This window comes from Pseudophryne corroboree, chromosome 6 (assembly GCF_028390025.1).
Source record: "Pseudophryne corroboree isolate aPseCor3 chromosome 6, aPseCor3.hap2, whole genome shotgun sequence".
NCBI lineage: Eukaryota > Metazoa > Chordata > Amphibia > Anura > Myobatrachidae > Pseudophryne > Pseudophryne corroboree.
Window position 1 is genome coordinate 669,730,453 of NC_086449.1, and position 25,054 is coordinate 669,755,506.

At 47.4% G+C, this 25,054-nt stretch overlaps 1 protein-coding gene and 1 long non-coding RNA gene across 2 annotated transcripts in view; one reads left to right on the forward strand and one right to left on the reverse strand.

The window, feature by feature from the left end:
- The window catches only part of LOC134935564 (uncharacterized), a 207,965-nt gene extending 195,995 nt beyond the window's left edge, over window positions 1–11,970 (reverse strand). The window contains exon 1 of the long non-coding RNA XR_010180251.1: window positions 11,873–11,970. This is a non-coding gene — a long non-coding RNA (uncharacterized LOC134935564). The remainder of the gene's footprint in view (window positions 1–11,872) is intronic.
- LOC134935563 (uncharacterized) overlaps window positions 2,551–25,054 on the forward strand; it is a 46,960-nt gene continuing 24,456 nt past the window's right edge. Inside the window, exons 1-2 of the mRNA XM_063930545.1 lie at window positions 2,551–2,744; window positions 14,897–14,935. The gene's annotated coding sequence lies outside the window, so the exon portion shown is untranslated. The remainder of the gene's footprint in view (window positions 2,745–14,896; window positions 14,936–25,054) is intronic.

Consider the following 25,054-nt stretch of genomic DNA (forward strand, 5'->3'; position numbering starts at 1 on the left):
CGCGGGCCAAAAGGACTGTGACGTGGCTGGTGTAAAAGGCTTCTTCGTAGCCGGTGCCGCTGAGGGGAGAAAAGTAGACTTACCCGCGGTAGCTGTGGTAATCCACGCATCCAGCACCTCCCCAAAGAGAGCCTGACCTGTAAAGTGTAGGCCCTCCACACTCTACCTGGATTCCGCGACCGCAGACCATTGGCGCAGCCAGAGACCCCTGCAAGCCGAGACGGACATGGAGCAGATCCCTGCTCCATGGAACCCAGGTCCTTCATGGAATCTACCAGGAATCCTGCAGAATCCTGAATATGGTGTAGAAATAAATCAACGTCACCTTTATCCATCGCAGTCGATTCCTACTGCAGAGCGATTGACCACCTGGCAATAGCTTTAGCAATCCAAGCTCAGGCTATAGCAGGCCGTAATATAGCCCCGGAAGCCATGTAAATGGATTTTAGCGTAGCATCCACCTTGCGATCTGCCAGGTCCTTCAACGCGGTAGAGCCCAGGACAGGCAATACCACCTGTTTAGACAGCCTGGAAACAGAGGAGTCGACTATCAGCGGGGACTCCCGTCTCTTTTTATCTTCCTCTAGGAAGGGAAAAGCAAACAAGACCCTCCTAGGAGTTTGAAATTTCTTTTCCGGAGTTTCCCAGGCCTTTTCAAAAATAGCATTTAATTCTTTGGATGCCAGGAAGGTGAGGTGGGGGGGGGCTTCTTGTTATCTGTAAAAAAGGCCTCCTCCACCTGTTCAGGAGCTGTGCAGACATTTGTAAAATACCCCTCACATCTTCAATCATCAACTGCACCCCCTTAGCAAGTGATCCTGTCCCCCTCGACCCATCCCCATCACCGTCTGCAGTGTCAGAGTCGGTGTCCGTGTCATCCTGCGTAACCAATGCAAGTGCACGTTTTTAAGAATGTACTGCAGGGGACCCCGAGGAAGCAGTATCAGATTGTAGGATCTGAGTGGCATGCTCAGTCCTAGCAACCCTATCAGAAATCTGAGAAATAGTCCCCCTGAGAGAGGCTAACCATTCCGGCTCTCTAACCGGGATCTGCGCTACAACAGTGCAATCCTGATTACATGGTATGGAGTCTTCCTGGGAAGACAAATCCTCTGCAGCATATCAAACAGTGTCCCTAGACATGTTGTCACACACACCAAACACCCAGGGCCGGTGCAAGCTTTTTCGGCACCCCAGGCAAAACTTCACACACACACCCCCTCTCTCCCCCCCCCCCACACCCTATAGCGGGTTGGGAAAGGCATCCCGGCCCCTAGGATGACGGGGGTCAGAAGAATGATAGCTGCATCCTGACGCTCAGTATCCCAACATCTTGTGGGAAAGTATGCTAACCCTCCCTTCTTGCATTCTAATCCTAACACCCCCCCCCCCCCCACTGCAGTCTAAAGGTCCATACACACTTAACGATATAATGAGCGACGTCGCTCATTTTCCCCCTCCTTGAGCGACGTCGCTCATTTTATCGTTAAGTGTGTATGCCGCCAGCGACGACCGATGCGCGGCCCCGCGGGTCAGCAACGATCGTTGCTGTCGGTAGGGCATGCATGAAGGATGTGGACTGTCGTCCACGACCTTCATGCAGGGCTGGCGGGGGCGTGACGTCACTGAGCGATATGAGCGGTCATATCGCTCAGTGCGTACAGGAGGCCGCCGACCGGCCGGCCCGGGAGACGTTAGACGATGTCGCTCACAGAGTGACATCGTCTAATGTGTATGGGCCTTAACCCTCCCATCCTGCAGCCTACCCCCAACCCTCATGCCGTAGTGTTAGAGAAGGAGCGTCCTGGGGGGATATAGGACACCCTGCTCCCCAGTCCAGTTCACCTGCCGCTGTATTAGAAATGACAAAAAATAATAATTATCCTCCTAAACGGCGGGGGTGGGAAAGGAATGTGGTGTTCGGTGCTTCTACTGAATCTGCCTATGCCCTCACCAACTGCAGGCCACTAGCGATATAGTATTCATGCAGGGAACTTCTGTAACTAACAGAGTGTGAGGTACATATAACAAATACATGTACTGGTTGTTTCCCAATAAGCCCTATGGTACACATCCACTCACACGGACAAGCACACACACTGTACTGAGGCACACACACACACTCACACACACTGAGGCACACCCACACACACACTGACACTTACACTGAGGCACACACACACACTGACACTTACACTGAGGCACACACACTCTCATACTGAGACACACACTGTCACTCACACTGAGGCCCACACACTCACACTGAGGCACACACACACTGACACTCATAGTGAGGCACACACACTCGTACTGGGAAACACTCATACTGAGACACACACTGACACTCATAGTGAGGCACACACACTCGTACTGAGACACACACACTACAGTACCACAGCAGTTACCTCCTCCAGCTCAGACTGCAGGAGCCAGTGTCAGATAGAATGGGCACAGCAGCAGACAGACCGCCGGGGACCTGGCAAAGTCGGGGGCGTGGCCTAATCACGGACCTGTGACCAAGCCCCCTTTATAAAAACAAACAAACACAAAACCCACCATCAAGCACCAGGCTCCGGAACCAGCCCGGCAGAGGGTATAAAGGACCAGCCGAGGGGGAGACTACCTCGCCGCTCCCACTGTATAACTTCTCCAGAGGTGGTGAATCCGGAGAGTCAACGGTGGATCCTGGGACACTAGTTAGTGTACAGTGGCCTGGAATGGCCAAAAAACTTCAGCTGCTGTCAGTAAGTTCAGCAGCGCTGCAGGACCGCTTGCAGCGCTGCTACTAATGTGTCCATGCCGCCGGGTGCCCTGCTGCTGCAGTGCTGCTATTATAGCAGTCACATGGGGGCTACAGGGCAGGGGGCTAACAGACAAAATTATCAGGGCCCTGACAGCCTCAGTGTGCCGCCCCCTCAGGTCCTGGCGCTCATAGGCAGCTGCCTAAAACTGCCTAATGGAAGCGCCGGCCCTGCAAACACCCCACAAACACACAGGGTATTTATTTAACAGAGTTTTCCCCCCAAGAATGACAGAGAGACACAGAGATTGGAGCCAACCCACACACAGCGCTATTAGAGAATAGGGGTATAGGGAAATCCCAACCTGCGCTGACTGTCCCTTAATAGGTGACACAGTCTATACACAGCCTCCCCTCCCTTCTACAACCCCCTGGTACCGTACAGATAGCTGGAATTGTTCTGGAGGGACCTGGACATCCACTAAAAGTGATTGCTGGCAGGGAAAATGGCGCTGAACGCTGCTGGGTCCGCTCTGAGGGGAAGCTCCGCCCCATCAATGGCGCTGTCTTCCCGCTCTTGGAGATTATACTGGCCTGAGGAATTTTGTGCTTGCTGAGATCTGCGGGCCCCGACAGGCTGGAAATGGTCAGTGTAGGGTACCTTGCTGGCCCAGGGTGCCCCTCACAGCGCCGCACCGCAGTACTGCTGAGCCGTCCAGGAGCGCGGTATTAAGCCGTCCTCTTCACACTGACCCCCGCTTGTAAGTGAGGACAGTGACTAACTCGCCAACTTCAGCACATTGAGGGGGTGGCGGCTGGCTGCCGGGGTGAGCGTTCCCCTGTGACGGGGTGCGATCTGTCCCCTCTGGAGCTCAGTGTCCAGTCAGCAGAGGCAGTGGCTCAAGACCCCGCAGGGCGGACACTGCTCCCCCCCTCAGTCCCTCGATGCAGGGAAGCTGTTGCCAGCAGCCTCCCTGTAAAAAAACAAACTCTAAATTAAACTTTTCTAAAGAAGCTCTGTAGAGCTCCCCTAGCTGTGACCGGCTCCTCCGGGCACATTTTCTAAACGGAGTCTGGTAGGATGGGCATAGAGGGAGGAGCCAGCCCACACTATTAAACTCTTAAAGTGCCAATGGCTCCTGGTGGACCCATCTATTCTAGAGATGTGCACCGGAAATTTTTCGGGTTTTGTGTTTTGGTTTTGGGTTCGGTTCCGTGGCCGTGTTTTGGGTCCGAACGCGTTTTGGCAAAACCTCACCGAATTTTTTTTGTCGGATTCGGGTGTGTTTTGGATTCGGGTGTTTTTTTCAAAAAACCCTAAAAGACAGCTTAAATCATAGAATTTGGGGGTCATTTTGATCCCAAAGTATTATTAACCTCAATAACCATAATTTCCACTCATTTTCAGTCTATTCTGAACACCTCACACCTCACAATATTATTTTTAGTCCTAAAATTTGCACCGAGGTCGCTGGATAACTAAGCTCAGCGACCCAAGTGGCCGACACAAACACCTGGCCCATCTAGGAGTGGCACTGCAGTGTCACGCAGGATGGCCCTTCCAAAAAACACCCCCCAAACAGCACATGACGCAAAGAAAAAAAGAGGCGCAATGAGGTAGCTGTGTGAGTAAGCTAAGCGACCCTAGTGGCCGACACAAACACCTGGCCCATCTAGGAGTGGCACTGCAGTGTCAGGCCGGATGGCCCTTCCAAAAAATACTCCCCAAACAGCACATGACGCAAAGAAGAAAAAAAAGAGGCGCAATGAGGTAGCTGTGTGACTAAGATAATCGACCCTAGTGGCCGACACAAACACCTGGCCCATCTAGGAGTGGCACTGCAGTGTCACGCAGGATGGCCCTTCCAAAAAACACTCCCCAAACAGCACATGACGCAAAGAAAAATGAAAGAAAAAAGAGGTGCAAGATGGAATTGTCCTTGGGCCCTCCCACCCACCCTTATGTTGTATAAACAGGACATGCACACTTTAACCAACCCATCATTTCAGTGACAGGGTCTGCCACACGACTGTGACTGAAATGACGGGTTGGTTTGGACCCCCACCAAAAAAGAAGCAATTAATCTCTCCTTGCACAAACTGGCTCTACAGAGGCAAGATGTCCACCTCATCATCATCCTCCGATTCATCACCGTGTACATCCCCCTCCTCACAGATTATCAATTCGTCCCCACTGGAATCCACCATCACAGCTCCCTGTGTACTTTGTGGAGGCAATTGCTGCTGGTGAATGTCTCCACGGAGGAATTGATTATAATTCATTTTAATGAACATCATCTTCTCCACATTTTCTGGAAGTAACCTCGTACGCCGATTGCTGACAAGGTGAGCGGCGGCACTAAACACTCTTTCGGAGTACACACTTGTGGGGGGGCAACTTAGATAGAATAAAGCCAGTTTGTGCAAGGGCCTCCAAATTGTCTCTTTTTCCTGCCAGTATACGTACGGACTGTCTGACGTGCCTACTTGGATGCGGTCACTCATATAATCCTCCACCATTCTTTCAATGGAGAGAGAATCATATGCAGTGACAGTAGACGACATGTCCGTAATCGTTGGCAGGTCCTTCAGTCCGGACCAGATGTCAGCATCAGCAGTCGCTCCAGACTGCCCTGCATCACCGCCAGCGGGTGGGCTCGGAATTCTTAGCCTTTTCCTCGCACCCCCAGTTGCGGGAGAATGTGAAGGAGGAGATGTTGACAGGTCGCGTTCCGCTTGACTTGACAATTTTCTCACCAGCAGTTCTTTGAACCCCTGCAGACTTGTGTCTGCCGGAAAGAGAGATACAACGTAGGTTTTAAATCTAGGATCGAGCACGGTGGCCAAAATGTAGTGCTCTGATTTCAACAGATTGACCACCCGTGAATCCTTGTTAAGCGAATTAAGGGCTCCATCCACAAGTCCCACATGCCTAGCGGAATCGCTCTGTGTTAGCTCCTCCTTCAATGTCTCCAGCTTCTTCTGCAAAAACCTGATGAGGGGAATGACCTGACTCAGGCTGGCAGTGTCTGAACTGACTTCACGTGTGGCAAGTTCAAAAGGTTGCAGAACCTTGCACAACGTTGAAATCATTCTCCACTGCGCTTGAGACAGGTGCATTCCACCTCCTATATCGTGGTCAGTTGTATAGGCTTGAATGGCCTTTTGCTGCTCCTCCAACCTCTGAAGCATATAGAGGGTTGAATTCCACCTCGTTACCACTTCTTGCTTCAGATGATGGCAGGGCAGGTTCAGGCGTTTTTGGTGTTGCTCCAGTCTTCTGTACGTGGTGCCTGTATGCCGAAAGTGTCCCGCAATTCTTCTGGCCACCGACAGCATTTCTTGCACGCCCCTGTCGTTTTTTAAATAATTCTGCACCACCAAATTCAAGGTATGTGCAAAACATGGGACGTGCTGGAATTTGCCCAGATTTAATGCACACACAATATTGCTGGCGTTGTCCGATGCCACAAATCCACAGGAGAGTCCAATTGGGGTAAGCCATTCTGCGATGATCTTCCTCGGTTGCCGTAAGAGGTTTTCAGCTGTGTGCGTATTCTGGAAAGCGGTGATACAAAGCATAGCCTGCCTAGGAAAGAGTTGGCGTTTGCGAGATGCTGCTACTGGTGCCGCCGCTGCTGTTCTTGCGGCGGGAGTCAATACATCTACCCAGTGGGCTGTCACAGTCATATAGTCCTGAGTCTGCCCTGCTCCACTTGTCCACATGTCCGTGGTTAAGTGGACATTGGGTACAACTGCATTTTTTAGGACACTGGTGAGTCTTTTTCTGAGGTCTGTGTACATTTTCGGTATCGCCTGCCTAGAGAAATGGAACCTAGATGGTATTTGGTACCGGGAACACAGTACCTCAAACAAGTCTATAGTTGGCTCTGCAGTAATGATGGATACCGGAACCACGTTTCTCACCACCCAGGATGCCAAGGCCTCAGTTATCCGCTTTGCAGCAGGATGACTGCTGTGATATTTCATCTTCCTCGCAAAGGACTGTTGGACAGTCAATTGCTTGGTGGAAGTAGTAAAAGTGGTCTTACGACTTCCCCTCTGGGATGACCATCGACTCCCAGCAGCAACAACAGCAGCGCCAGCAGCAGTAGGCGTTACACTCAAGGATGCATCGGAGGAATCCCAGGCAGGAGAGGACTCGTCAGAATTGCCAGTGACATGGCCTTCAGGACTATTGGCATTCCTGGGGAAGGAGGAAATTGACACTGAGGGAGTTGGTGGGGTGGTTTGCGTGAGCTTGGTTACAAGAGGAAGGGATTTACTGGTCAGTGGACTGCTTCCGCTGTCGCCCAAAGTTTTTGAACTTGTCACTGACTTATGATGTATGCGCTGCAGGTGACGTATAAGGGAGGATGTTCCGAGGTGGTTAACGTCCTTACCCCTACTTATTACAGCTTGACAAAGGCAACACACGGCTTGACACCTGTTGTCCGCATTTCTGTTGAAATACTTCCACACCGAAGAGCTGATTTTTTTTGGTATTTTCACCAGGCATGTCAATGGCCATATTCCTCCCACGGACAACAGGTGTCTCCCCGGGTGCCTGACTTAAACAAACCACCTCACCATCAGAATCCTCCTTGTCAATTTCCTCCCCAGCGCCAGCAACACCCATATCCTCCTCATCCTGGTGTACTTCAACACTGACATCTTCAATCTGACTATCAGGAACTGGACTGCGGGTGCTCCTTCCAGCACTTGCAGGGGGCGTGCAAATGGTGGAAGGCGCATGCTCTTCACGTCCAGTGTTGGGAAGGTCAGGCATCGCAACCGACACAATTGGACTCTCCTTGTGGATTTGGGATTTCGAAGAACGCACAGTTCTTTGCTGTGCTTTTGCCAGCTTAAGTCTTTTCATTTTTCTAGCGAGAGGCTGAGTGCTTCCATCCTCATGTGAAGCTGAACCACTAGCCATGAACATAGGCCAGGGCCTCAGCCGTTCCTTGCCACTCCGTGTGGTAAATGGCATATTGGCAAGTTTACGCTTCTCCTCCGACGATTTTATTTTAGATTTTTGAGTCCTTTTTTTACTGATATTTTGTGTTTTGGATCTTACATGCTCTGTACTATGACATTGGGCATCGGCCTTGGCAGACGACGTTGATGGAATTTCATCGTCTCGGCCATGACTAGTGGCAGCAGCTTCAGCACGAGGTGGAAGTGGATCTTGATCTTTCCCTATTTTTGGAACCTCAACATTTTTGTTCTCCATATTTTAATAGGCACAACTAAAAGGCACCTCAGGTAAACAATGGAGATGGATGGATACTAGTATACATATGGATGACGAGTGACTGACGACACAGAGGTAGCTACAGCCGTGGACTACCGTACTGCGTCTGCTAGTATAGAGATGATAATGATATAAAAAATATATATATATCACTACTGCAGGTATATATAATATAATGACGGACCTGCTGGACACTGTCAGCAGACTCCTAAACTACTAGTATGAAGAAGATAGAAAAAAAAAACCACCACAGGTAGGTATACAATTATGGACGAGCACTGACGACACAGAGGTAGCTACAGCCGTGGACTACCGTACTGCGTCTGCTAGTATAGAGATGATAATGATATAAAAAATATATATATATCACTACTGCAGGTATATATAATATAATGACGGACCTGCTGGACACTGTCAGCAGACTCCTACTACTAGTATGAAGAAGATAAAAAAAAAACCCCACCACAGGTAGGTATACAATTATGGACGAGCACTGACGACACAGAGGTAGCTACAGCCGTGGACTACCGTACTGCGTCTGCTAGTATAGAGATGATAATGATATAAAAAATATATATATATATATATATCACTACTGCAGGTATATATAATATAATGACGGACCTGCTGGACACTGTCAGCAGACTCCTACTACTAGTATGAAGAAGATAGAAAAAAAAAACCCACCACAGGTAGGTATACAATTATGGACGAGCACTGACGACACAGAGGTAGCTACAGCCGTGGACTACCGTACTGCGTCTGCTAGTATAGAGATGATAATGATATAAAAAATATATATATATCACTACTGCAGGTATATATAATATAATGACGGACCTGCTGGACACTGTCAGCAGACTCCTAAACTACTAGTATGAAGAAGATAGAAAAAAAAACCCCACCACAGGTAGGTATACAATTATGGACGAGCACTGACGACACAGAGGTAGCCACAGCCATGGACTACCGTACTGCGTCTGCTAATATAGAGATGATAAAGATGATAGAGATGAACAAAAAAAATATAACACTACTGCAGGTAAATATTTATATAATATAATGAATGACGGACCTGCTGGACACTGTCAGCAGAATGCGTTTATAGAATAAAAAAAAAAAACACCACAGGAGTGTTTAACTTTTTCAGGCAGACAATATACTGGTGGTCACTGGTCAGTCACACTGGCAGCAAAAGTGTGCACTGTACTCCTGCTATAACTGCACCCAAGTCTCCCCCACAATTCAGCTGTGTGAGCAGTGAGCACTCAGCACAGTCAGATATACATAGATGATATTATCATGCAGCACACTGAGGCTGAGCACAGATATGGTATGTGACTGTGTATCGTTTTTTTTTCAGGCAGAGAACGGATTATATTAAATAATAAATAAAACTGGTGATGGTCACTAGTAACTATCAGCAAAACTCTGCACTCTGAGTACTCCTAATGCTCCCCAAAATTACTAAGTTAGTAGTAAATCAACTCAAGTGTCTCTATCTATTCTAACGGAGAGGACGCCAGCCACGTCCTCTCCCTATCAATCTCAATGCACGTGTGAAAATGGCGGCGACGCGCGGCTCCTTATATAGAATCCGAGTCTCGCGATAGAATCCGAGCCTCGCGAGAATCCGACAGCGGGATGATGACGTTCGGGCGCACTCGGGTTAACCGAGCAAGGCGGGAAGATCCGAGTCTGCCTCGGACCCGTGTAAAAAGGCTGAAGTTCGGGGGGGTTCGGATTCCGAGGAACCGAACCCGCTCATCTCTAATATACCCCATGGTACTAATATGGACCCCAGCATCCTCTATGACGTAAGATAAACAATAAATAAAGAGATCTGTTTTACATATGATAAACATACAAAATATAATATATCCAAATGTAATATATACCATACCATATACTGTATAATACTATGCACAATACTGGTTACAATCACAAAGCTTGTCTCTATTCAGTGCACAGGGAGATGTACAGTATGTAAAGAATAAAAGCAAAGACAGCTTAAAAATAACATTGCAATACTGTAGTTACTGTATGTGGCATCCCCAAATAGCCCTCATGGTATAAATGAATGCAATATATAAGCTGCACATTGTCATGCATTGGAGAAGGTGACTGAGAACATCACCACCCAGTGTAACTTTAGTGGCAAGGTGAATACATTGAGGGGATGAATTGGCTGCACAGGGTTCTGATCTACAGTAGGTGGTGGTAGGATCACTGGGGGTACACATCACACACGCAAGTATATTGAAAAAAAAACCTCAAGAGCACCCAATCTCTTCACGCAAGTACAGGCCCGCTATCTGTGTGTGAAAGGTCTGTGCATGGGGGAGGGAGGGGGGCAAACAGTCTCCCATCCCATTGCTCCTGCCCGGTCAAACTCCGGGCAGAGGATGATGTCACAGCCCAACCAACGAGGAGCCGCTCCCATGTTGCAATTGCCAGTACTCTCGGCTGCCGCACAGGATCAATGAGTTGGGAGAGGGCAGCCCGACCAACGAGGAGCCGCTGTCATGTTGCGCAGGATCAGTGAGCGCTGCGGGCAGAGGGCGAACCAGAGTTGTGCTGGGTCGGGAGTAGAGCTCCGGCCTGATGATGATGTCACAGCCCAAGGATGAGCTGCTGCCACTGTCATGCCGTAATTGCCAGCAGGTCCCAACCGCCGTGCAGGATAAGTTGGCGGGGCATCCGCCACAAACCGTGGCTGCCCCCTGAGGTAATGGGCGGGAGGTCGGCAGCGCAGCAGCACAATAACGGAGGTGGGTGGCCAGAGCAATTACAATGCCCTGGACGGTGGCGCCCCCTTCTGCTGGGCCTGCCACGATGCCCAGGGCACATGCCCTGCTCGACACCCTTAGTTACACCTCTGCTCACCTCACTGTACAACTGGGTGTATTAGCTATCCTGAAAATGTGTCTTAGTTCAGACGTGATGAGTCTAGGACACACCAACAGCAGTGGCATCACTACAGGGTGTGTGGGGTCCCGGGCTGCACCTGGGTTTCCCCCACCGAGGGGTGACACTATAGTGCCGGCTCTTGCTCAGTGACAGGAGCCGGTGCTGCACTGTAACATTATGTGCAGCAACCGGTTCATGTCACCGTGTAGAAGTCAGCACTGCAAAGAATGGTCTCTGGGGGCAGCCAAACATCTCCGGACCCCCAGAGTAACGTAAATGATGTATTGGTACACATCTGTACTGTATGTCTGAGGGATCAGCGAAATTCATACTCAACTTATCAGAAAGGGCACCCCAACATGTGCAGCCTAGCTCCCACAACTCCCCCAACCATATTTGAATGCCTTTTGGGATGAGTTGTTTTACAAAGTTACCAATTATTATGTATATAATATCCTAGTCAATCAATTTATATCACACGAAAAGTCCCTATTTCACATATTAACAAATTGTACAGTCAAGATCTACTGCCTGCTTAGTACAGTATCATACCCTCCAACTGTACCCTTCTGGCAGGCACAGTACCTTTTATTTTGGTCTGCACCGATTTTTGACTCCAAATTTCCATTGAAAGTATAAGAAAGTGGGTGTGGCCAGCCACGCCCCCTTTACCCATGGCCATGCCCCCTTTCCTAATTTGTACCGATTTTTATAAAAATGTTAGAAGGTATGCAGTATATACAGTACAATATAATCCAAACTGTTTGTTGTTCTACTACAGAATTTTTAGGTAATATTTATTGAATATACAAAATATATTAACTTTCAGTGAAAATGTCATGATAGAGTCACATCCAGACAGCACCACTTACATGCTAGGCTTAGCAGCAATATATCCCTGAACACTGTACTCTTTGTCCTTAAACATTTTTAAGTCTTAACAGAAAAATGACATGTAAACTTACCACATCCATAGTACAAACTACAGGTTTATCAAGCTTGTCACAGTGCGTGTGTAAAGGAATACTACACAAGCAGAAGGGTCTGTCATACAACAGCCAAGCAGTGCACAACCCCTGACACTAAGACAGGAAGCTCCAGTGTTCTATCCCATCATGCAGTTGGTGAGTCTAGGAGCCATACTTCCTGTAACTGCATTATCTCTCTAGCATCAATACCTCATACCCTCCAACAGTTTACACATAAAAATCGGTACAAATTCAAAAAGGGAGTATGGCCACTGGTAGAAGGGCGTGGCTACGCCCCTTTTCCTATACTTCATGTCCTCCGAATGTACCTTTTTGGCAGGCACAGTGCCTTTTTTTTATGGTCTGTACCGATTTTTGGCTCTCCAAACTGCCATTGAAAGTATAGGAGAAGGGGCGTGGTCACACAACCCTTTACATGTGGCCACACCCCTTTTTGAATTTGTACCAATTTTTATGTGTAAAATGTTGGAGGGTATGATACTGTCAATGGAAGTTTGGAGAGCCAAAAATCGGTACAGACCATAAAAAAAGGTACTGTACCTGCCAAAAAGGTACAGTTGTCGGGTGTGATACCTTCTACCTCTATACTCCTTAATCTCCATTCTCTCAGACTAACAGACGTTAACAGCTGTGAAATAGTGAATATAATGGGGGGGGGGGGCAGTTGGGATATCCTCTTTCACTTGCTGTTCTGAGCAGAGCAGCAGTGAATACTGTAGATGATTTGTCTATTCCCCAGCAGAGAGGGACAGGGATCATGGCCAGCAGCCCACTGAGCGCTGTTCATGCCCCATAGTGATGAAAACGGGGGTATGGCTACAACATGGGGCGTGGGAAAATGTCCCTCCCTGGCAGACAGAGAAGTTGAGAGGTATGATTTTGCAGCAGTACTAACTAATTTGACACAAACCTGGCATGGTAAAAAAGCTAATTTTAACGAAACAGCATTTGTCAAGGGGGGTAATTCTGAATTGATCACAGCAGGATTTTTGTTAGCAGTTGGGCAAAACCATGTGCACTGCAGGGGAGGCAGATATAACATGTGCAGAGAGAGTTAGATTTGTGTGTGGTGTGTTCAATCTGCAATCTAAATTGCAGTGTAAAAATAAAGCAGCTAGTATTTACCCTGCACAGAAACAAAATAACCCACCCAAATTTAACTCTCTCTGCACATGTTATATCTGCCTCCCCTGCAGTGCACATGGTTTTGCCCAACTGCGAACAAAAATCCTGCTGCGATCAACTTGGAATTACCCCCAATGTTTGAATCAATGTACTTTTACAGTGTGTTGTATATGGGTCTTACTCAGTGGTGCAAATATAAAGAAATGCAAAATACAGTAGTTGCAATACCCGATCACCCACATACCCCTGATCAGAGGCGGAACTACCTCCAGTGCAACCAGTGCGTTGCACTGGGGTCCGCCACTGTCCTGGGGCCTAAAGCATGTAATGAGTCAAACTCGGTGGGGGAAACCCAGGTGCAGCCCGGACCCCAGCAGCACACAGCCGCCCGGACAGAGAGGAGAGGAGCGCAGCGGTATGGGGGGAAGGAGGAGGAGGGAGCCGCAGCAGCGCTTTGCTACTGGTTGAGGCGCTGCTGCTGCTGCTGTCCCTCTGCTTCACTATAGGCTGTCTTCCGAGAAAAGCCTATAGTGAAGCAGAGGGCAGCAGCAGCAGCGCCTCCAACAATAACACAGCGCTGCTGCGGCTCCCTCCTCCACCTCCCTCCTCCTCCTTCTCTCCTGCCTGGGAATCGTGATCAGAAGCTGCACCGAGGAGCCTGAGCCAGCGGAGAGGGTAAGTATAATTCTTTCTTTTTCTTTCTTTCTTTCTTTCTTTCTTTCTTTCTTTCTTTCTTTCTTTCTTTCTTTCTTTCTTTCTTTCTTTCTTTCTTTCTTTCTTTCTTTCTTTCTTTCTTTCTTTCTTTCCCTCCATGTTCAAAAAGGGGGACTGTCTGCCGCAATGTGTAAAAAGGGGGAATCTGCCTGCCGCGATGTGTAAAAAGGGGGAATCTGCCTGCCGCAATGTGTAAAAAGGGGGAATCTGCCTGCCGTGATGTGTAAAAGGGGGGAATCTGCCTGCCGCGATGTGTAAAAAGGGGGAATCTGCCTGCCGCAATGTGTAAAAAGAGGAAATCTGCCTGCCGTAATGTGTAAAAAGGGGGAATCTTTGCCGCAATGTGTAAAAAGGGGGAATCTGCCTGACGTGATGTGTAAAAAGGGGGAATCTGCAATGCCCTGGCCGGTGGCATCCCCTTCTGCTGGGCCTGCCACGATGCCCAGGGCACATGCCCTGCTCGACACCCTTAGTTACACCTCTGCTCACCTCACTGTACAACTGGGTGTATTAGCTATCCTGAAAACCTGTCTTAGTTCAGACGTGATGAGTCTAGGACACACCAACAGCAGTGGCATCACTACAGGATGTGTGGGGTCCGGGCTGCACCTGGGTTTCCCCCACCGAGGGGTGACACTATAGTGCCGGCTCTTGCTCAGTGACAGGAGCCGGTGCTGCACTGTAACATTATGTGCAGCAACCGGTTCATGTCACCGTGTAGAAGTCAGCACTGCAAAGAATGGTCTCTGGGGGCAGCCAAACATCTCCTTACTCCCAGAGTAACGTAAATGATGTATTGGTACACATCTGTACTGTATGTCAGAGGGATCCCTGAAATTCATACTCAACTTATCAGAAAGAGCACCCCAACATGCAGTTTAGCTCCCACAACTCCCCCAAGCATATTTGAATGCCTTTTGGGATGAGTTGTTTTACAAAGTTACCAATTATTATGTAACCCCTCTCTACTTGCGTGACTACCCAGTGATATGGGGTTACTAATGAGTATATCTACGGCGTGCCTCCACCCAAGCTTTTATGGTTGTCAGGCTTGCTTGGGAAAGCCCACATGGAGTGTGCAACTTAATCTCTATACAGCAATAGTTATACAGTTACACACCTAACCAAATTTACCTAGAGTCGGCCTTCTTTGTTTTTCAGATCCTTTCCAGCGACCTTCACGGAGATCCTGAAGAACAGGTAAGTTTATTAAATAATGAGACACGACCACTTCCTAGCTATTAGATTAGCAACTGTATTAGCTCCTATATATATATATATGTATATAACTGTTGAGATTAAAGTGAACATCCTAATATACCCTTATGCTATACATTTTCTTATGCATGCACTACAAAAAAATATAACCGGTTGGATAGGAAAAAATGAGATCATAGGCAACATGAAACCCTAAGCTTCCCTGAGTCACCTTTCCATTACTATACCTAGTCACGTAATCTAGTCTTTATACCACTCTCTTTCAGTTAGGTGAGTAGGGGTAGCTTACACTACTACTATGCGGCAGCTCTCATTAGGTCCCCCGCTCTCCAATCCAGCTTCCTCCTCTAATATAAAGGAAATAGTGCAAAAGGTGGGTGGGATTGGTGCCTCCAGGTGAACTGCTCTGTTGCCTTTACAGTGGATTTATACGTCCATAACTTTCTGCATGAGATCTGACAAGAGCGGGGTCAGTCGCCGGCCTTGAGGATTCTCCTTGTCTACCTGGCTGGGCTGTGCTACTTCCCTCTTGCCTCTAGCTCACCCCTGCAGTCTTTTACCAGGAGTACCCATCACTGTATAAGGCACTATAACTCGCTGGCTCCCTGTGCCACCTTGTTCCAGAGATCTGCCTCTCTGTGTCTTCACTGGGCTGGCTGCAATAGGAACAATGGTGCCTGCTTTCATACTGCCCCGCCCCCCCCCCCCCCCCCCCCCCAAAGGTAGTCCCTTTCTCCTATTCCACTGCCTGTGATATCATCCTGTACTGTGGGTGTAACTGTCCTTAACTCTCTGGGTAAGTGTCGGATGCGGGGAATTGTCTTTCACTGTGCCACAATGTTGCCACTTGGGGCACAGCCCTCCTCCGCTCCTCCCTCGGACTAGCGGGATTGTTATTGGCTCCGATCACCGCTGCGGCTGCCTCAGTCCGGAGGGTGTGTCAATGCCCTCCCTCCTTCCTACGTTACTGATGTGGGGATCGCATCAGAGGCTCTCTAGGCTCCCCCCGTCTCTAGCGGCTCCAGCTTTTCTCGTCACACTGCTCCCGGGGTCCGACTGTGTAAAGCTGTCTTTAGCCACGTCCCTTCTCTCCTGCGTGACCGGCACCAACCGCCCTTAGCGCGCCCGCTCTCCTCCTCTCTGGTAAAGTCTCTCTCTCTCCCCTCGCGCTGTCTCTGCCTTTCCTCTCCCGCACTCGACAGTTATATCAGCGCGGGGGTCAGTTTCTGGAAAAGTCTCTCCAAGTGCCCCACAAGCAGTATCCCTGTACACAATGTTATCGTTACCAGCCAAACACATGTTTCCGAGTGTTCCGGATGTCTGCTGGAGGTGTGGCCGGTCTCGCGGCACTCCTTGCCATATTTGGTGGCGATGCCCGGGTCTGGCTTCATTCTGGCAGCAGGTTCATACTCTAACCAGGCGTATCACAGGACTCCCTATACCAGAGACACCTGAGTTTTGGTTACTTAACTTGATTGACCTTCCTCTGTCCCAATTTAAAAATTCTCTACTAAGACATTTAATGAATGCTGCTAGGGCGACCATTCCGTGCTTTTGGAGATCTCAGATACAACCTCCCATTGCTAAATGGTTCCAAAGAATTGATTACTATATGACAATGGAAGACTTGACGTCTTCTTCCGACCAGCTGCATCTCGATTCACAGCCGTCTGGTTGGATTGGCTGGAATTCAAGGAAACGCAAGAATACGCAGCCTTTTTGCGACTCCCCCCCCCCCCCCTACCACATCCTAAACCGGCGATGGTGACGGCGATTCCCCCCTTTTTTTTTTTTTGTTTCTCTTTCCTGGCTATCCTTTGTGCTTCTTGTATGTTCTATTTTTCGTGTTATTAAAACTTGAAGATTATACGGCTCACTGCCTTAAGTTAAGTGGGCTACCAATGTCATATATTGATTTCGTTTGTTGTTTTCTTAGCCTACGGTTAAAATGAAAGCGCTTGCTACGCTAATTCTTGTATTACATGCAATTGCTTTTGAGCTGTGTACTATTGTCTCTTCATTAATAAAAAACACAATTTGCATAAAAAAGAAACGAAATAACCCACCCAAATCCAACTCTCTCTGCAAATATTATATCTGCCCCTCCTGCAGTGCACATGGTTTTGCCTAACTGCTAAAAAATATCCTGCTGCGATCAACTTGGAATTACCCCCATAGATTCTAGTGGACATCACCACCTACTCATGCGCCCTACCATTCCATCAGATAACCACTTGACTGATACCCAAAATATGGCCATGCGATCACCATGTTAGGATGTAACATCAGTGGGATCTCTGTGGGAGTTCCCAATTGCTCATAGGTGAGAATTATTGGGGGTTTCCGAACCCTTTGTGGCCTAGGAGACATACTCTGTCTTCCTGACACAATCTCTAATACCTTCTGGGCATTATCGCTTGATTCAGATTCCCCACCTTCTTCCCAATCCACATTAGGTGTCATTCCCTTATCATCTTCCCCTTCGTCCTGGTCCCAAAGATGGGGTGGGTATAGTATTTCCTGGGCCTGATGATCCTGCCCCAATGCAGACTCCTCTGACCACAACCCTTGATCATGATAGTAATATCCTGGGGCATATTCATCAGCGTTGTTTTCATTCTCCTCTTCCATTGCAATACTACTCTCCCGGGGCTGTGACATACCCTTTGCCGTATTTTCCTCTGAGAGACTGTATTTGCCAGAATTCTCCCACTGGAGGTTGGATAATGGGGAGCAAATGCTGCCTATGGTAGGTTAGTATAGGTCCCTGTCCATCAGCACGCACCAGTTGATATGCAGGAATATTAGGTAATTGCGGCACTACTCTGTAAGGCTCCATCCTCCATCTATTACGCATTTTTTGCTTCTTGGGTAATCCTAATGCTCGTATCAAAACTTTATCTCCCGGCTTTAAACAATGCTCTTTGACACCCCGATCAAATTGAACTTTGTTCTATTCCCCCATCTTATGAGCGGACACTTGTGCTAGCTAATATGCTTCACGCAGCTGTTGTCTGAGTTGAGTAACATACTGTGAATGTGATGTTGCGACAGTTGGATTGACATGAGTGCCAAAGCATACATCAATGGGTAGTCTGGCTTCCCGTCCAAACATTAGATTATATGGGGTGAATCCGGTTGCCTCGTTTCGAGTACAGTTATAAGCATGAACCAAGGGTGATACATGACGTTTCCATTGGTACTTTTTCTTTGACCCCAGTGTGCCTAGCATGTTTAGCAGGGTTCGGTTGAATCGCTCAGGCTGAGTATCCCCTTGCGGATGGTAGGTTGTGGTCCGAGATTTTTGAATGCCACAACACCTGCATAACTCCTTAATCATCCGGCTTTCGAATTCCCTTCCTTCATCTGAATGTATCGTCGCTGGTAGTCCATAATGGATAAAAAACTTTTCCCATAAGGTGGTAGCAACGGTGTTAGCTCGCTGATTCGCAGTGATATAGGCTTGGGCATACCAGGTAAAGTGATCCGTCACCACCAAGATGTGACCATTCTGTCTGTCGGGGCCTTCAAACGTCAAGAAATCAATGCAGGTCAAGTCCATTGGCCCAGCGCTGCTGATATTCACTAGGGAAGCAGCTCTTGCAGGTAATGTTTTTTGGAGGATGCAATTTCCACAGGTTCGACAAAACTGTTCGATGTCGTGGTTCATAAAGGGCCAGAAAAACCGGTCAGCTACCAATCCCTGTGTCTTATCATACCCTAAATGACCGTACCTATCGTGTAATGCTTCTAATACCATCTGTTTATATCTGTTGGGCAAGATCAACTGGAGTCTAACTTTCCCGTCATTTTTCTTAACCGTCCCATACAGCACAACTTTCATCATGCTCAACCTTGCTCGCTGATGCCAGAGGACTTTCGACGATCTTGACATTTGTTTCCGTGCAACTGGGATATTAGGATTCTCCACTAATTTCATAACGACAAAGATATCAGGGTCCTCCCATTGGGCTTGAGGCATTTGTTCCCTGGTTATCATTTCTAAACCTTCCAGTTCTATATGACTCATCCAGCAGTAAGAAGGAGGAATGGCGGAAGATGAAGCCCCAGTAGTCAGTATGGCAGCTGTTTCACGGTGTCTATTGGTACTTATATGCTGACATAGCCCTTTAACTGTCACTGCCGGCACTTCCACCCATTCATCCACTAACCCACTATCATCTTTATTGGACAATCGTGACAGAGCATCTGAGTCCTGATTGTTAGCTCTAGGACGATATTTGATGGTGAAGTCATAGTTAGTCAGCGCAGCCAACCACCAAGGACTGGACGTACGTCAATTAGAGAAGAGCGGGTTCGGTTCCTCGGGATCCGAACCCCCCCCCCCCGAACTTCACCCATTTTATAAGGAGCCGCGTGTCGCCGCCATTTTCACTCGTGCACTGGAGATGATAGCGAGAGGAAGTGGCTGCGTTCTCTCAGTTTCTGTGTTCAGTGTGCTGCAAATATCTGTGCTCAGTGTGCTGCAAATATCTGTGCTCAGTGTGCTGCAAATATCTGTGCTTAGTGTGCTGCAAATATCTACGTTCTCTGCCTGAAAAACGCTCCATATCTGTGCTGCATTGTAGTATATAGTAGGAGGACAGTGCAAAATTTTGCTGACCACCAGTATATCTATAGCAGTACGGTACAGTAGTCCATTGCTCTACCTCTGTGTCGTCAAGTATACTATCCATCCATACCTGTGCTGCATTTTAGTTGTGTGCAGTATATAGTAGGAGGGCAGTGCAGAATTTTGCTGACCACCAGTATATACCTGTATATAGCAGTACGGTACAGTAGTCCATTGCTCTACCTCTGTGTCGTCAAGTATACTATCCATCCATACCTGTGCTGCATTTTAGTTGTGCGCAGTATATAGTAGGAGGACAGTGCAGAATTTTGCTGACCACCAGTATATATATAGCAGTACGGTACAGTAGTCCATTGCTCTACCTCTGTGTCGTCAAGTATACTATCCATCCATACCTTGCTGCATTTTAGTTGTGCGTAGTATAAAGTAGAAGGACAGTGCAGAATTTTGCTGACCACCAGTATATATATAGCAGTATGGTACAGTAGTCCATTGATATACCTCTGTGTCGTCAAGTATACTATCCATCCATACCTGTGCTGCATTTTAGTTGTGCGCAGTATATAGTAGGAGGACAGTGCATAATTTTGCTGACCACCAGTATATATATAGCAGTACGGTACAGTAGTCCATTGCTCTACCTCTGTGTCGTCAAGTATACTATCCATCCATACCTGTGCTGCATTGTAGTTGTGCGCAGTATATAGTAGGAGGACAGTGCTGAATTTTGCTGACCACCAGTATATATATAGCAGTACGGTACAGTAGTCCATTGCTCTACCTCTGTGTCGTCAAGTATACTATCCATCCATACCTGTGCTGCATTGTAGTTGTGCACAGTATATAGTAGGAGGACAGTGCAGAATTTTGCTGACCACCAGTATATATATAGCAGTATGGTACAGTAGTCCATTGCTCTACCTCTGTGTCGTCAAGTATACTATCCATCCATACCTTGCTGCATTTTAGTTGTGCGTAGTATATAGTAGAAGGGGTTCACTACGGCTGGCCGGCGGTCGGGCTCCCGGCGTCCAGCATCCCGGCGCCGGGAGCCCGACCGCCGGCTTACCGACAGCTTGGCGAGCGCAAATGAGCCCCTTGCGGGCTCGCTGCGCTCGCCACGCTACGGGCACGGTGGCGCGCTACGCGCGCCACACTATTTTATTCTCCCTCTATGGGGGTCATGGACCCCCACGAGGGAAAATAAGTGTCGGTATGCCGGCTGTCGGGCTCCCGGCGCCGGTATACTGAGCGCCGGGAGCCCGACCGCCGGCAAACAGAAGACCACCCAGTAGAAGGACAGTGCAGAATTTTGCTGACCACCAGTATATATATAGCAGTATGGTACAGTAGTCCATTGATATACCTCTGTGTCGTCAAGTATACTATCCATCCATACCTGTGCTGCATTTTAGTTGTGCGCAGTATATAGTAGGAGGACAGTGCATAATTTTGCTGACCACCAGCATATATATATAGCAGTACGGTACAGTAGTCCATTGCTCTACCTCTGTGTCGTCAAGTATACTATCCATCCATACCTGTGCTGCATTGTAGTTGTGCGCAGTATATAGTAGGAGGACAGTGCTGAATTTTGCTAACCACCAGTATATATATAGCAGTACGGTACAGTAGTCCATTGCTCTACCTCTGTGTCGTCAAGTATACTATCCATCCATACCTGTGCTGCATTGTAGTTGTGCGCAGTATATAGTAGGAGGACAGTGCAGAATTTTGCTGACCACCAGTATATATATAGCAGTACGGTACAGTAGTCTATTGCTCTACCTCTGTGTCGTCAAGTATACTATCCATCCATACCTGTGCTGCATTTTAGCTGTGCGCAGTATATAGTAGGAGGACAGTGCAGAATTTTCCTGACCACCAGTATATATATAGCAGTACGATACAGTAGTCCATTGCTCTACCTCTGTGTCATCAAGTATACTATCCATCCATACTTGTGCTGCATTGTAGTTGTGCGCAGTATATAGTAGGAGGACAGTGCAAAATTTTGCTGACCACCAGTATATATATAGCAGTATGGTACAGTAGTCCATTGCTCTACCTCTGTGTCATCAAGTATACTATCCATCCATACCTGTGCTGCATTGTAGTTGTGTGCAGTATATAGTAGGAGGACAGTGCAGAATTTTGCTGACCACCAGTATATATATAGCAGTATGGTACAGTAGTCCATTGCTCTACCTCTGTGTCGTCAAGTATACTATCCATCCATACCTGTGCTGCATTGTAGTTGTGTGCAGTATATAGTAGGAGGACAGTGCAGAATTTTGCTGACCACCAGTATATATATAGCAGTACGGTACAGTAGTCCATTGCTCTACCTCTGTGTCATCAAGTATACTATCCATCCATAACTGTGCTGCATTGTAGTTGTGCGCAGTATATAGTAGGAGGACAGTGCAGAATTTTGCTGACCACCACTATATACATAGCAGTACGGTACAGTAGTCCATTGCTCTACCTCTGTGTCGTCAAGTATACTATCCATCCATACCTGTGCTGCATTGTAGTTGTTCGCAGTATATAGTAGGAGGACAGTGCAGAATTTTGCTGACCACCAGTTTATATATAGCAGTACGGTTCAGTAGTCCATTGCTCTACCTCTGTGTCGTGAAGTATACCATCCATCCATACGTGTACTGCATTGTAGTTGTGCGCAGTATATAGTAGGAGGACAGTGCAGAATTTTGCTGACCACCAGTATATATATATAGCAGTACGGTACAGTAGTCCATTGCTCTACCTTTGTGTCGTCAAGTATACCATCCATCCATACCTGTGCTGCATTGTAGTTGTGCGCAGTATATAGTAGGAGGACAGTGCAGAATTTTGCTGACCACCAGTATATATATATAGCAGTACGGTACAGTAGTCCATTGCTCTACCTTTGTGTCGTCAAGTATACTATCCATCCATACCTGTGCTGCATTGTAGTTGTGCGCAGTATATAGTAGCAGGACAGTGCAGAATTTTGCTGACCACCAGTATATATGTAGCAGTACAGTAGTCCATTGCTCTACCTCTGTGTCGTCAAGTATACTATCCATCCATACCTGTGCTGCATTGTAGTTGTGCGCAGTATATAGTAGGAGGACAGTGCAAAATTTTGCTGACCACCAGTATATATATAGCAGTACAGTACAGTAGTCCATTGCTCTACCTCTGTGTCGTCAAGTATACTATCCATCCATACCTGTGCTGCATTGTAGTTGTGCGCAGTATATAGTAGGAGGACAGTGCAGATTTTGCTGACCACAAGTATATATAGCAGTACGGTACAGTAGTCCATTGCTCTACCTCTGTGTCAAGTATACTATACATCCATAACTGTGGTCCATTGCAGTCGTGCGCAGAATATAGGAGGACAGTGCAGTATTTTGCTGACCACCAGTATATATATAGCAGTACGGTACAGTAGTCCATTGCTCTACCTCTGTGTCGTCAAGTATACTATCCATCCATACCTGTGCTGCATTGTAGTTGTGCGCAGTTTATAGTTGGAGGACAGTGCAGAATTTTGCTGACCACCAGTATATATATATAGCAGTACGGTACATTAGTCCATTGCTCTACCTCTGTGTCGTCAAGTATACTATCCATCCATACCTGTGCTGCATTGTAGTTGTGCGCAGTATATAGTAGGAGAACAGTGCAGAATTTTGCTGAACACCAGTATATATATATAGCAGTACGGTACAGTAGTCCATAGCTCTACCTCTGTGTCGTCAAGTATACTATCCATCCATACCTGTGCTGCATTGTAGTTGTGCGCAGTATTTAGTAGGAGGACAGTGCAGAATTTTGCTGACCACCAGTATATATATAGCAGTACGATACAGTAGTCCATTGCTCTACCTCTGTGTCGTCAAGTATACTATCCATCCATACCTGTGCTGCATTGTAGTTGTGCGCAGTATATAGTAGGAGGACAGTGCAGAATTTTGCTGACCACCAGTATATATATATAGCAGTACGTTACAGTAGTCCATTGCTCTACCTCTGTGTCGTCAAGTATACTATCCATCCATACCTGTGCTGCATTGTAGTTGTGCGCAGTATATAGTAGGAGGACAGTGCAGAATTTTGCTGACCACCAGTATATATATAGCAGTACGGTACAGTAGTCCATTGCTCTACCTCTGTGTCGTCAAGTATACTATCCATCCATACCTGTGGTGCATTGCAGTTGTGCGCAGAATATAGTAGGAGGACAGTGCAGAATTTTGCTGACCAACAGTATATATATAGCAGTACGGTACAGTAGTCCATTGCTCTACCTCTGTGTCATCAAGTATACTATCCATCCATACCTGTGCTGCATTGTAGTTGTGCGCAGTATATAGTAGGAGGACAGTGCATAATTTTGCTGACCACCAGTATATATATATAGCAGTACGGTACAGTAGTCCATTGCTTTACTTCTGTGTCGTCAAGTATACTATCCATCCATACCTGTGCTGCATTGTAGTTGTGCGCAGTATATAGTAGGAGGACAGTGCAGAATTTTGCAGACCACTAGTATTTATATAGCAGTACGGTACAGTAGTCCATTGCTCTACCTCTGTGTAGTCCAGTATACTATCCATCCATACCTGTGCTGCATTTTAGTTGTGCGCAGTATATAGTAGGAGGACAGTGCAGAATTTTGCTGACCACCAGTATATATATATAGCAGTACGGTACATTAGTCCATTGCTCTATCTCTGTGTCATCAAGTATACTATCCATCCATACATGTGCTGCATTTTAGTTGTGCGCAGTATATAGTAGGTAGACAGTGCAGAATTTTGATGACCACCAATATATATATAGCAGTACGGTACAGTAGGCCATTGCTATTGATATATTACTGGCATATAAGTCCACACATTAAAAAATGGATATCAAAAATGTGGAGGGTAAAATAGGTAAAGATCAAGATCCACATCCTCCTCGTGCTGAAGCTGCTGCCACTACTCATGGCCGAGACGATGAAATGCCATCAACGTCGTCTGCCAAGGCCGATGCCCAATGTCATAGTAGAGAGCATGTAAAATCAAAAAAACAAACGTTCAGTAAAATGACCCAAAAATCTAATTTAAAATAGAGATGAGCGGGTTCGGTTTCTTTGAATCCGAACCCGCACGAACTTCACTTTTTTTTTCACGGGTCCGAGCGACTCGGATCTTCCCGCCTTGCTCGGTTAACCCGAGCGCGCCCGAACGTCATCATGACGCTGTCGGATTCTCGCGAGACTCGGATTTTATATAAGGAGCCGCGCGTCGCCGCCATTTTCACACGTGCATTGAGATTGATAGGGAGAGGACGTGGCTGGCGTCCTCTCCATTAGAATAGATTAGAAGAGAGAGAGAGAGAGAGAGATTGTGCAGACAGAGTTTACCACAGTGACCAGTGCAGTTGTTGTTAAGTTAACTTTTATTTAATATATCCGTTCTCTGCTATATCCGTTCTCTGCCTGAAAAAAACGATACACAGCAGTC